General features: G+C 41.9%; 1 long non-coding RNA gene across 1 annotated transcript; it reads left to right on the top strand.

Moving 5' to 3' along the window:
* The first annotated feature begins 1,482 nt into the window (after positions 1-1,482).
* Positions 1,483-3,644, top strand: LOC135510025 (uncharacterized). Its single transcript, XR_010451048.1, has 2 exons — positions 1,483-1,863; positions 1,991-3,644. It is a non-coding gene; the product is annotated as an uncharacterized LOC135510025 (long non-coding RNA).
* The last annotated feature ends 6,539 nt before the right edge of the window (positions 3,645-10,183 follow it).

Here is a 10,183-nt window from a genome sequence, read left to right as displayed (position 1 = left end):
CAAAAGAAAAGAAAATTACCAAAATACCGCAGCTATGGGCTGTTCTTAGTCACGACTCAACGCCTGGATACAGATCTTATATTGGCCATATACCACAAACCCCTGAGGTGCCTTATCACTATTTGAAACTGGTTACCAACATAATTAGAGCAGTAAAAAGAAAAGTGGTGTCATACCCATTGTATGTCAGCCAAGCAGTATTCAGGGCTCAAACCACCCAGTTTATACTTTTTGTTAATATTTATTATTATAAATAAAATAAACAAATATTTGACCATACCACAAAAAAAAAACACATTTGTCCATACTCTTGTTAAGACAGTAACTCTGTGTTAAATCCACAGACCTCGGAAACACGGTCAAAACAAAGAGGAGAACTGTCACGATTTTCTGTAGGTGAAAGAGAGTCAGACCAAAATGCGGCGTGGCTATTACAATCCATGTTTAATGAAACAGAAATAAACACGAATCAAACAAACGTAACAAGAAAACCGAAACAGCCTAATACTGGTGCAAACTAGCACACGACAGACAAAAGGACAATCACCCACAAAACCCAACACAAAACAGGCTACCTAAATATGGTTCCCAATCAGAGACAATGACTAACACCTGCCTCTGATTGAGAACCATATCAGGCCAAACACAGAAACAGACAAACTAGACACACAACATAGAATGCCCACTCAGATCACTCCCTGACCATAGAAAACATATAAACATACAAAGCAAACTATGGTCAGGGTGTGACAAGAATGTAACATTGCCAAATATATTTATAATAACTAACACTATAACTAGCTCCTTGTTCTATCTGTGATTTTAGTAAAGAAAATAATGTTACCTTGGTATTAATTTAATTTGACAAAACATGTGCACAAGGATTGTTTGCATTGTAATGTTTCTATACAAGTGTGCAACGTGTTCGTTTGTCACTTAGAGACTCGGAGTAACCACAACTGCTCATCTTCCATGGCCTCTGAATTTCTTTTGCCAAAGGTAAGAAAGACAACTTCTAAAATCTATTAAACCCTTGTGTGGTGTTCGGGCCTGTGGGACCCATTTTCAATGTTTACTAAATTAAAAATTATACAATTAATTATTTTTTCAACCTAAGACTCACTGGCCTTGGCTAATTTTCTGTGAAGAACATGTAAAATAACACATTTTCATTGAGTGCACACTGTGAACCCCCCTACACATGTATATTACATATGTGGTGTTCAGGTCTTCCTGGACCCGAGGGTAATAAAAGTGTGGAAAAGTGTGTGTGTGTTCCTCCTCCCTGGGCTGGCTATTTCAACATAGCACCAAGCACCTGTCTGTCTCGTTGACAGTCTGCCTGTCTCCTGCTTTTCTCATACTCTTTACCCTTTGTAGTGTGTGAAACTACACAATATCTTGCGGGAACTTGCACAATGGTATTACAATACATTATTTCGAAAACATTGTAAAAAATGCAGTATTTTCCCACACTCTACCCCAGCCAGAGCTCCCACCTCAGCTGTTGAATACATGGAACAGGCCTATCAATTCCTCTAAGTTTGTGTTAACGACCGACACGTCCCTAGTGTCCTACGTGCCAAAGAAATGCAAAAATGTGGTACTCATGAGTATGCTGAATAGGGATGACCAGAAAAAACAGAAATCATAATGAATTACAATGCCATAAAAGGAGCGGTGGACAATTGTTAGATAAGCTGGTGACTGGCTACAGCTGCAAAAGAAGAACCCTACGCTCGCCACTTGGACATTTTGGCGTACAACGTGTTTGTCATCTTGACGAATCCATCGTGAAGAGGATTCAGGAGGAGGATGCTGCTGCCCCATCCGCATGACCCACAGACCCGACAATTCACACAAGTAAGTGTGAGTGATGTTGCATGTGTGTGTATCTGACTCTCCTACCTTGGCCTGCTGCAGCTATATATGTGACTGAGTGAGTGAAATGTTCGTAAAATTCCTGAACTAAGTGTTTTCATCATACTAGATTGCGGCCGGTAGCAACAAGAAGGGCTGCGATGTGTGTGGACCCAAGAAGGACAGAAAGACACAGTACACATGTATCAAGTGCAAGAAATGATTTGCAACACACACACAGTAAAACTCTGTCCCTCATGTGGTGTATAGACCGGCCTTAATTTGTGTTCAATTGGGCTCATTTTATAATTTCCCTAAAATACTGTACAGTGGGGCAAAAAAGTATTTAGTCAGCCACCAAATGTGCAAGTTCTCCTACTTAAAAATATGAGAGAGGCCTGTAATTTTCATCAAAGTCAGTGTTGCCCAGCAACAGCCCCAAAACATCACTGCTCTAGAGGAGATCTGCATGGAGGAATGGGCCAAAATACCAGCAACAGTGTGTGAAAACCTTGTGAAGACTTACAGAAAACGTTTGACCTCTGTCATTGCCAACAAAGAGTATATAACAAAGTATTGAGATAAACTTTTGTTATTGACCAAATACTTATTTTCCACCAACATTTGCAAATTAATTAATTAAAAATCCTACAATGTGATTTTCTGTATTTTATTTCTCATTTTGTCTGTCATAGTTGAAGTGTACCTATGATGACTAAGTACTTTTTTGCCCCACTGTATGTAGCATTTGTTCTTCCAATTTGTTCAGTTCGAAGCCTCAAACATCAATAGTTATGAAAACCTCATTTCATTTATATTTGTTCCAGATAAACATGATTTATTCTACCCATGTCTTGATCATAAAAGATTTTTGTTGACAAAATCTTTTAATTTTTTAATTTTATGAATATAGCTTTTCTTGATAAATGTGATCTAGCAGAGGTAAATGGCAAATATTAACCATGTATGCTGTCTATATTGCTTATAATTGATATAAGTCAACATTTAAGTATTAAATATTTTAAAGTAAATTGTTATTGCTGTATTGTTTTAAAAACACAATGATGTTGTGGGTCCATCAGACCCGCAAACATTGGGTGAATAACAAAAACATGAACACCACACAAGGGTTATGTAATGTGTTGGTTCGGGCTCATAGCTAGCTATAGTTCTTAAGCTGTATTTCCTCCAGCTGTATTTTCTACCTTGTCCTTGCCTCATTATATGTGTCAATTGTGGTGACAGGTAGCGTAGTGATTAGAGTGTTGGGCCATTAACCAAAAGGTTGCTGGATCGAATCCTTGAGCTGATAAAGTAAAAATCTGTCGTTCTGCCCCATAACAAGGCAATTAACCCACTGTTCCCTGGTAGGCTGTCATTGTAAATAAGAATTTGTTCTTAACTGACTTGCCTAGTTAAATAAAGGTTTGAAATAACTAACTTTTTATTTTCATTTTAAACATTCTGTCACATTCTGACCTAAGTTCCTTTTTTATGTCTTTGTGTTAGGTTGGTCAGGGCGTGAGTTGGGGTGGGTCATCCATGTTCTTTTTTCTATGTTGTATTTCTATGTTTTTGGCCTAGTATGGTTCTCAATCAGAGGCAGGTGTCGTTCGTTGTCTCTGATTGAGAATCATACTTAGGTAGCCTGTTTTCCCCATTTTGGTTGTGGGTGTTTGTTTTCTGTTTAGTGTATGTCACCTTACAGAACGGGTTCGTTTCTTTCATTTCACTTTGTTATTTTGTTTTGTGCGTTCAGTCAAATAAAGTATGATGAACACTTACCATGCTGCATTTTGGTCCTCCTCTCCTTCCACCAACGATGATCGTTACACATTCTGTCATAGCGCTCAACTTCATAACAAACATCCCATCCATTGTCCCATTTTTTTCACCTTTATTTAACCAGGTAAGCTAGTTGAGAACAAGTTCTCATTTACAACTGTGACCTGGCCAGGATAAAGCAGAGCAGTGCGACACAACAACAACACAGAGTTACACATGGAATAAACAAGCGTAGAGTCAATTACACAATAGAAAAAAAAGAAAGTCTATATACAGTGTGTGCAAATGACGTGAGGAGGTAAGGCAATAAATAGGCCATAGTAGCGAAGTAATTACAGTTTAGCAAATTAACACGAGTGATAAATAGCAGATGATGATGTGCAAGTAGAAATACTGGTGTGCAAAAGAGCAGAAAAGTAAATAAAAACAATATGGGGATGAGGTAGGTAGATTGGGTGGGCTATTTACAGATGGGCTATGTACAGCTGCAGCGATCGGTTAGCTGCTCAGATAGCTGATGTTTAATGTTAGTGAGGGAAATATGTCTCCAGCTTCAGCGATTTTTGCAATTCATTCCAGTCATTGGCAGCAGAGAACTGGAAGGAAAGGCGGCCAAAAGAGGTGTTGGCTTTGGGGATGACCAGTGAAATATACCTGCTGGAGCGCGTGCTACCGGTGGGTGTTGATATCGTGACCAGTGAGCTGAGATAAGGCAGAGCTTTACCTATCATAGACTTATAGATGACCCGGAGCCAGTGGGTCTGGCGACGAATATGTAGCGAGGGCCAGCAGACTAGAGCATAAAGGTTGCAGTGGTGGGTGGTATAAGTGGCTTTGGTGACAAAACGGATGTTTGCTGAGTAGAGTATTGGAAGCTATTTTGTAAATGACATCGCTGAAGTCGAGGATCGGTAGGATAGTCAGTTTTACGAGGGTATGTTTGGCGGCGTGAGTGAAGGAGGCTTTGTTGCGAAATAAGAAGCCAATTCTAGATTTAATTTTAGATTGGAGATGTTTAATATGAGTCTGGAAGGAGAGTTTACAGTCTAGCCAGACACCTAGGTATTTACTACATGATTCCATGTGTTATTTCATAGTTTTGATGTCGTCACTATTATTCTACAATGTAGAAAATAGTGAAAATTAAGAAAAACTCTAGAAGTAGAAGGTGTGTCAAAACCTTTGGCTGGTACTGTACATATTCAACATATATTAGATATCTACTTCAGGATAAGGATGGGACAAAGGTTAGTTGAGCCACCCCTTGTTTCTAGGAAGCCATACACAAAATTCATATTTTGGAAACAGTCATAAGTTTATGGAGTCTGTAAAGGAAGAAAGCTTTGCAGTTTTGGTCACAAACAGGTGCGCCTGGCACCTACTACAATACCCTGTTCAGAGGCAATTCAATCTTTTGTCTTGCCCATTCACCCTCTGAATAGCACACATACACAATCCATGTCTGAATTGAAAATCCTTATTGAACCTGTCTCCTCCCCATCATAAAAATTGTTGAAATTGTAGCATTTATATTTTCGTTCAGTATAAATTTAATCTCTTATTCCCAGCTGTCTGACAGGCCCTGGTCCCCCTGATCATAGGATCGTGTGATCATACTCGTTATCTTAAATGCTTTGTGAATACTGCCCCTAGTGTATGAATAGCAGTCTACAAAATTCTTCACATTCTTATTGCGTCTCTCACAGGGTTTATGAGATGGTCCTATTGCTTGTGTGATTTATATAGTTTGGCTCAACCAACGCCCACTGCGAGTGACAAGGACTCATTAGTCTCATTTTCAAAACTCACATAAATGTAATCTAATTTCCGGTCACAACTTGCAGACTTGTTTACGTGCTGCTGTGCGTTTTGTTGCTAACCTTACTTTGCTACCTAACAACGATTTTTACTTTTAATTACCGTTTCTATTTTAGTTTTTCCCTCACTCAACTTTTTTTCATTCAACTTTTTCACTCCGGACGCTTTATCTGGACAGGGTTCGTCAGGACATCCACCAGCCGAAGCTATGTAGTAACAGTAACATGATGCCTTCTAATTGCAGTCACTGTACTCATAATATACAGGAGAAAGATCACTTACGGTGAGGATAGCTGTGCTGCAAGCCCAGCTTCAGACGCAATCGTTAGGCAAGGGTAATTTCAGTGTAGGAAAGGATGAAACAGCGTCTGTGCCACCAGTAAGTACAGATAGTAGTATAAATCCCCTGGCACGGTCCCCTTAGCCGGACAACTTTCTCATGACTTTTGGAGGGAAATGCTGTAGGAATGCTCAACCGGTGTCGCTCATTCAGCCGACAGAAACTTTCAACCCATTCTCCCCATTAAGCAGCGAGTCGGAGTCAAAGGCCGAGCCTTCTCTTGTCTCTACTCCTCCCGTTACGGGGTCTGAGACGCCAAAGCCTCTCACCATTAGCTCTGACAAATTGAAAACCCTAGTCATTGGCGACTCCATTACCCGCAGTATTAGACTTAAAACAAATCATCCAGCAATAATACACTGTTTACCACTGGGCAGAGCTACTGACGTTAAGGCAAATCTGAAGATGGTGCTGGCTATAGCTAAAACTGGTGAGTGTAGAGAGTATAGGGATATTGTTATCCACGTTGGCACCAACGTCAGAGGTCACCAAGCGCAACATAGCTGCCTTGTGTAAATCAGCTAGAAAGATGTGTCTGCATCGAGTAATTGTCTCTGGACCCCTCCCAGTTTAGGGGAGTGATGAGCTCTACAGCAGAGTCTCACAACTCAATTGCTGGTTGAAACGGTTTTCTGCCCCTCCCAAAAGATAGAATTTGTAGTTAATTGGCCCTCTATTTCTGGGACTCACCCACAAACAGGACCAAGCCTGGCCTGTTGAGGAGTGACAGACTCCATCCTAGCTGGAGGGGTGCTCTCATCTTATCTACGAACATAGACAGGGCTCTAACTCCCCTTGCTCCACAATGAAATAGGGTGCAGGCCAGGCAGCAGGCTGTTAGCCAGCCAGCCTGGCAGCTTAGTGGAGTCTGCCACTAGCACAGTCAGTGTAGTCAGCTATCCCCATTGAGACCGTGTCTGTGCCTCGACCTAGGTTGGGCAAAACTAAACATGGCGGTGTTCGCCTTAGCAATCTCACTGGAATAAAAATCTCCTCCATTCCTGCCATTATTGAAAGAGATTGTGATACCTCACATCTCAAAATAGGGCTACTGAATGTTAGATCCCTCACTTCCAAGGCAGTTATAGTCAATGAACTAATCACTGATCATAATCTTGATGTGATTAGCATGACTGAAACATGGATTAAGCCTGATGAATTTACTGTGTTAAATGTGGCCTCACCTCCTGGTTACACTAGTGACCATATCCCCCGCGCATCCCGCAAAGGCGGAGGTGTTGCTGACATTTACGATAGCAAATTTCAATCTGCAAAATAAACGATGTTTTCGTCTTTTGAGCTTCCAGTCATGAAATCTATGCAGCCTACTCAATCACTTTTTATAGCAACTGTTTACAGGCCTCCTGGGCCATATACAGGGTTCCTCACAGAGTTCCCTAAACTCCTATCGGACCTTGTAGTCATAGCAGATAATTTTGTAATTTTTGGTGACTTTAATATTCACATGGAAAAGTCCATAGACCCACTCCAAAAGGCTTTCGGAGCCATCATCGACTCAGTGGGTTTTGTCCAACATGTCTCCGGACCTACTCACTGCCACAGTCATACTCTGGACCTAGTTTTGTCCCATGGAATAAATGTTGTGGATTTTAATGTTTTTCCACATAATCCTAGACTATCGGACCATGATTTCATTACATTTGCAGGCCAATTGAAGACTCATTGAAGACTCATCTCGTCAGTAGGTCCTATGATTGAGTGTAGTCTGGCCCAGGAGTGTGAAGGTGAACGGAAAGGTACAGGAGCAACAAACCGCCCTTGCTAACTCTGCCTGGCCGGTTCCCCTCTCTCCGCTGGGATTCTCTGCCTCTAACCCTATTACAGGGGCTGAGTCACTGGCTTACTGGTGCTCTTCCATGCCGTCCCTAGGAGGGGTGTGTCACTTGAGTGTGTTGAGTCACTGACATGGTCTTCCTGTCTGTGTTGGCGTCCCCCCTTGGGTTGTGCCGTGGGGGAGATCTTTGTGGGCTATACTCGGCCTTGTCTCAGGATGGTAAGTTGGTGGTTGAAGATATCCCTCTAGTGGTGTGTGGCCTGTGCTATGGCAAAGTTTGTGTGGTTATATCCTGCCTGTTTGGCCCTGTCATCGGATGGGGCCACAGTGTCTCCTGACCCATCCTGTCTCAGCCTCCAGTATTTATGCTGCAGTAGTTTATGTGTCGGGGGGCTAGGGTCAGTCTGTTATATCTGGAGTATTTCACCTCGCCGCACTGGTCTGGCTACGGGGAGCATTCAACCAGGTAAGGTTGGGCAGGCTCGGTGCTCGAGACCTCCTGTGCGCTTTCGCGGTCCAGTCTATCCGGTGACACCTCCACGTACCAGCCCTCCGGTGGCAGCCCCCCGCACCAGGCTGTCTCTCCGTCTTCTCCCTACAGGTGCTCCCGCCTGTCCAGTGCTGTCAGAGCCTTCCTCCTCTTCAGCGCTGCTAGTGCAGGTGCTCCCGTCTGTCCTGAGCTGCCAGTCTCCCGTCTGTCCTGAGCTTTCAGAGTCTCCCGTCTGCCCTGAGCTTTCAGAGTCTCCCATCTGTCCTGAGCTGCCAGAGTCTCCCGTCCGTCCTGAGCTGCCAGAGGCGTCAGTCAGCCAGGAGCTGCCAGAGCCGTCAGTCAGCTAGGAGCTGCCGGAATCGCCCTTCACTCCGGAGCTGCCGGAGTTTCCCGCCTGTCCGGCGCTGCCGGAGTCTCCCGCCTGTCAGTAGGTGGCTACTGCCATGGTCAGTTTTTACTCATTAAAATGGACACTTACCATGCTGCAAATTGGTCCGATCTATCTTACTCCTCATTAGAGGAAGACGACGAACATTACACTGAGGTTAACACAAGTTTATGAGTTCTTTTACGTTTTGTTCTGTGAGATTATGTCAGTTAACATGACCTTTATGAATTATGAAGCCTTTATGTGCTTTTTTAAATAATATAAATGCTTAAACATTCACAAAGGGAAGTTAGCTGATAGATTATCTCATAGAACAAAACGCATAAGATCTCCTAAACCTGTGTTTACTACAGACCTTATTTTCAGAGTTTATCCAAAAACACCATTCGTTTCCACATAGGTTTTGTCCAACAAGCCATGCCGGAGTGAGCGTGCCTAGAAAAAGATGCCATTAATATTTCTCTCTGTAAATATAATGGATAATCTGTGCTTCTGCCGAGTCCCCGAAGCAGATGTTCCCGTTTTCAGGAGAAATGGAAAGAGAGCCTGTGAGGTCGAATCGGCTTTTGGACATTAACAAAGCGACACTCCATTTTAACTTGGCCATTTACTGAATTGGTTGAACAGTGCAGAAGAGAACCCTGCAATTTTTATTTTATTTTTGACACGACCAGCATAGTGGGGGAATCTAGTTTCAGGCGTTTCTGTTAGGTTACATTAGTTTAGGGGAGAGATAACCAAATAGAGAAAGAAGATAAATTATCTAAGAGTACAGGACATAATGTAAATAAACGACCCCAGGGTTCACATATTCTTGGAATGAGAATGTTTAAGGCCAAGAGTTTTACCTGACTACTTGACCAGACCAGGAAAAACTCTGAGCCTGTATTTCAGCCTTCTATATGTCAGTTAATCAATGTCTAAAATAGAGACATGGGCAAATTTATGGATACTGAACTGGTGATGCATGAAACATTGGCGAAGTGATGCGTTGTCTTTCTTAAAACAGTAGGTGGCTACTTACACAAATAAAATCATGTTTTTTGTCAAACCATTGCAAGGGAATTACTGTTGTCTGACTAAAACTGAAGGGGTAGCCTACTGTACAAAGTCAAGGAGCTCAATGGGTGTGTCGTGTAATGTGTACTTCAATAATGTCATGTACTTTAAGGATTTTTGAAATACTGCACAGTACTGGCAATAGATTGACCAATCTTTCACAACAGCAATAATACTGTGATTTCTGGAACAACTTCAGAGAAGGTGATGGATGTATTGTAACGTCTATTGATACTTGTCACCCTTCATTCCCCCATTGCTTCCCATTGAAACATTCTGTGCTATATTGTGGTGTTCTCTGTCTCTGACTATGTACCCTGACCCTGACCTTGTACCGTATCCATGACCTTATAACCAATCAAACTCAGACCATAGCTGATGATAGTCAATGTACATAGTCGTACAATTTCAACTGGATATCCACAGCTATGCATTAAGACATTTTAGTAACCTACTGGGAGAGTGGTTTATAATTATAAAATGACTTGTTGTTGTTTGCTGTTACTGTATTTCTTTAATGAATTATCTCTTAATAGAATATAACAGAATACCTTTATTTTCACAAGAACTTGCAAGATATTAGACAGTACAATATTAGACATTAAATACATTTACCTGAAACAGAATATATTGTGCCAGGTCTGCAAT

The sequence above is a fragment of the Oncorhynchus masou genome, chromosome 23, assembly GCF_036934945.1.
Source record: "Oncorhynchus masou masou isolate Uvic2021 chromosome 23, UVic_Omas_1.1, whole genome shotgun sequence".
NCBI classification, from domain to species: Eukaryota; Metazoa; Chordata; class Actinopteri; order Salmoniformes; family Salmonidae; genus Oncorhynchus; species Oncorhynchus masou.
This window is presented reverse-complemented; position numbering and strand designations above follow the sequence as displayed.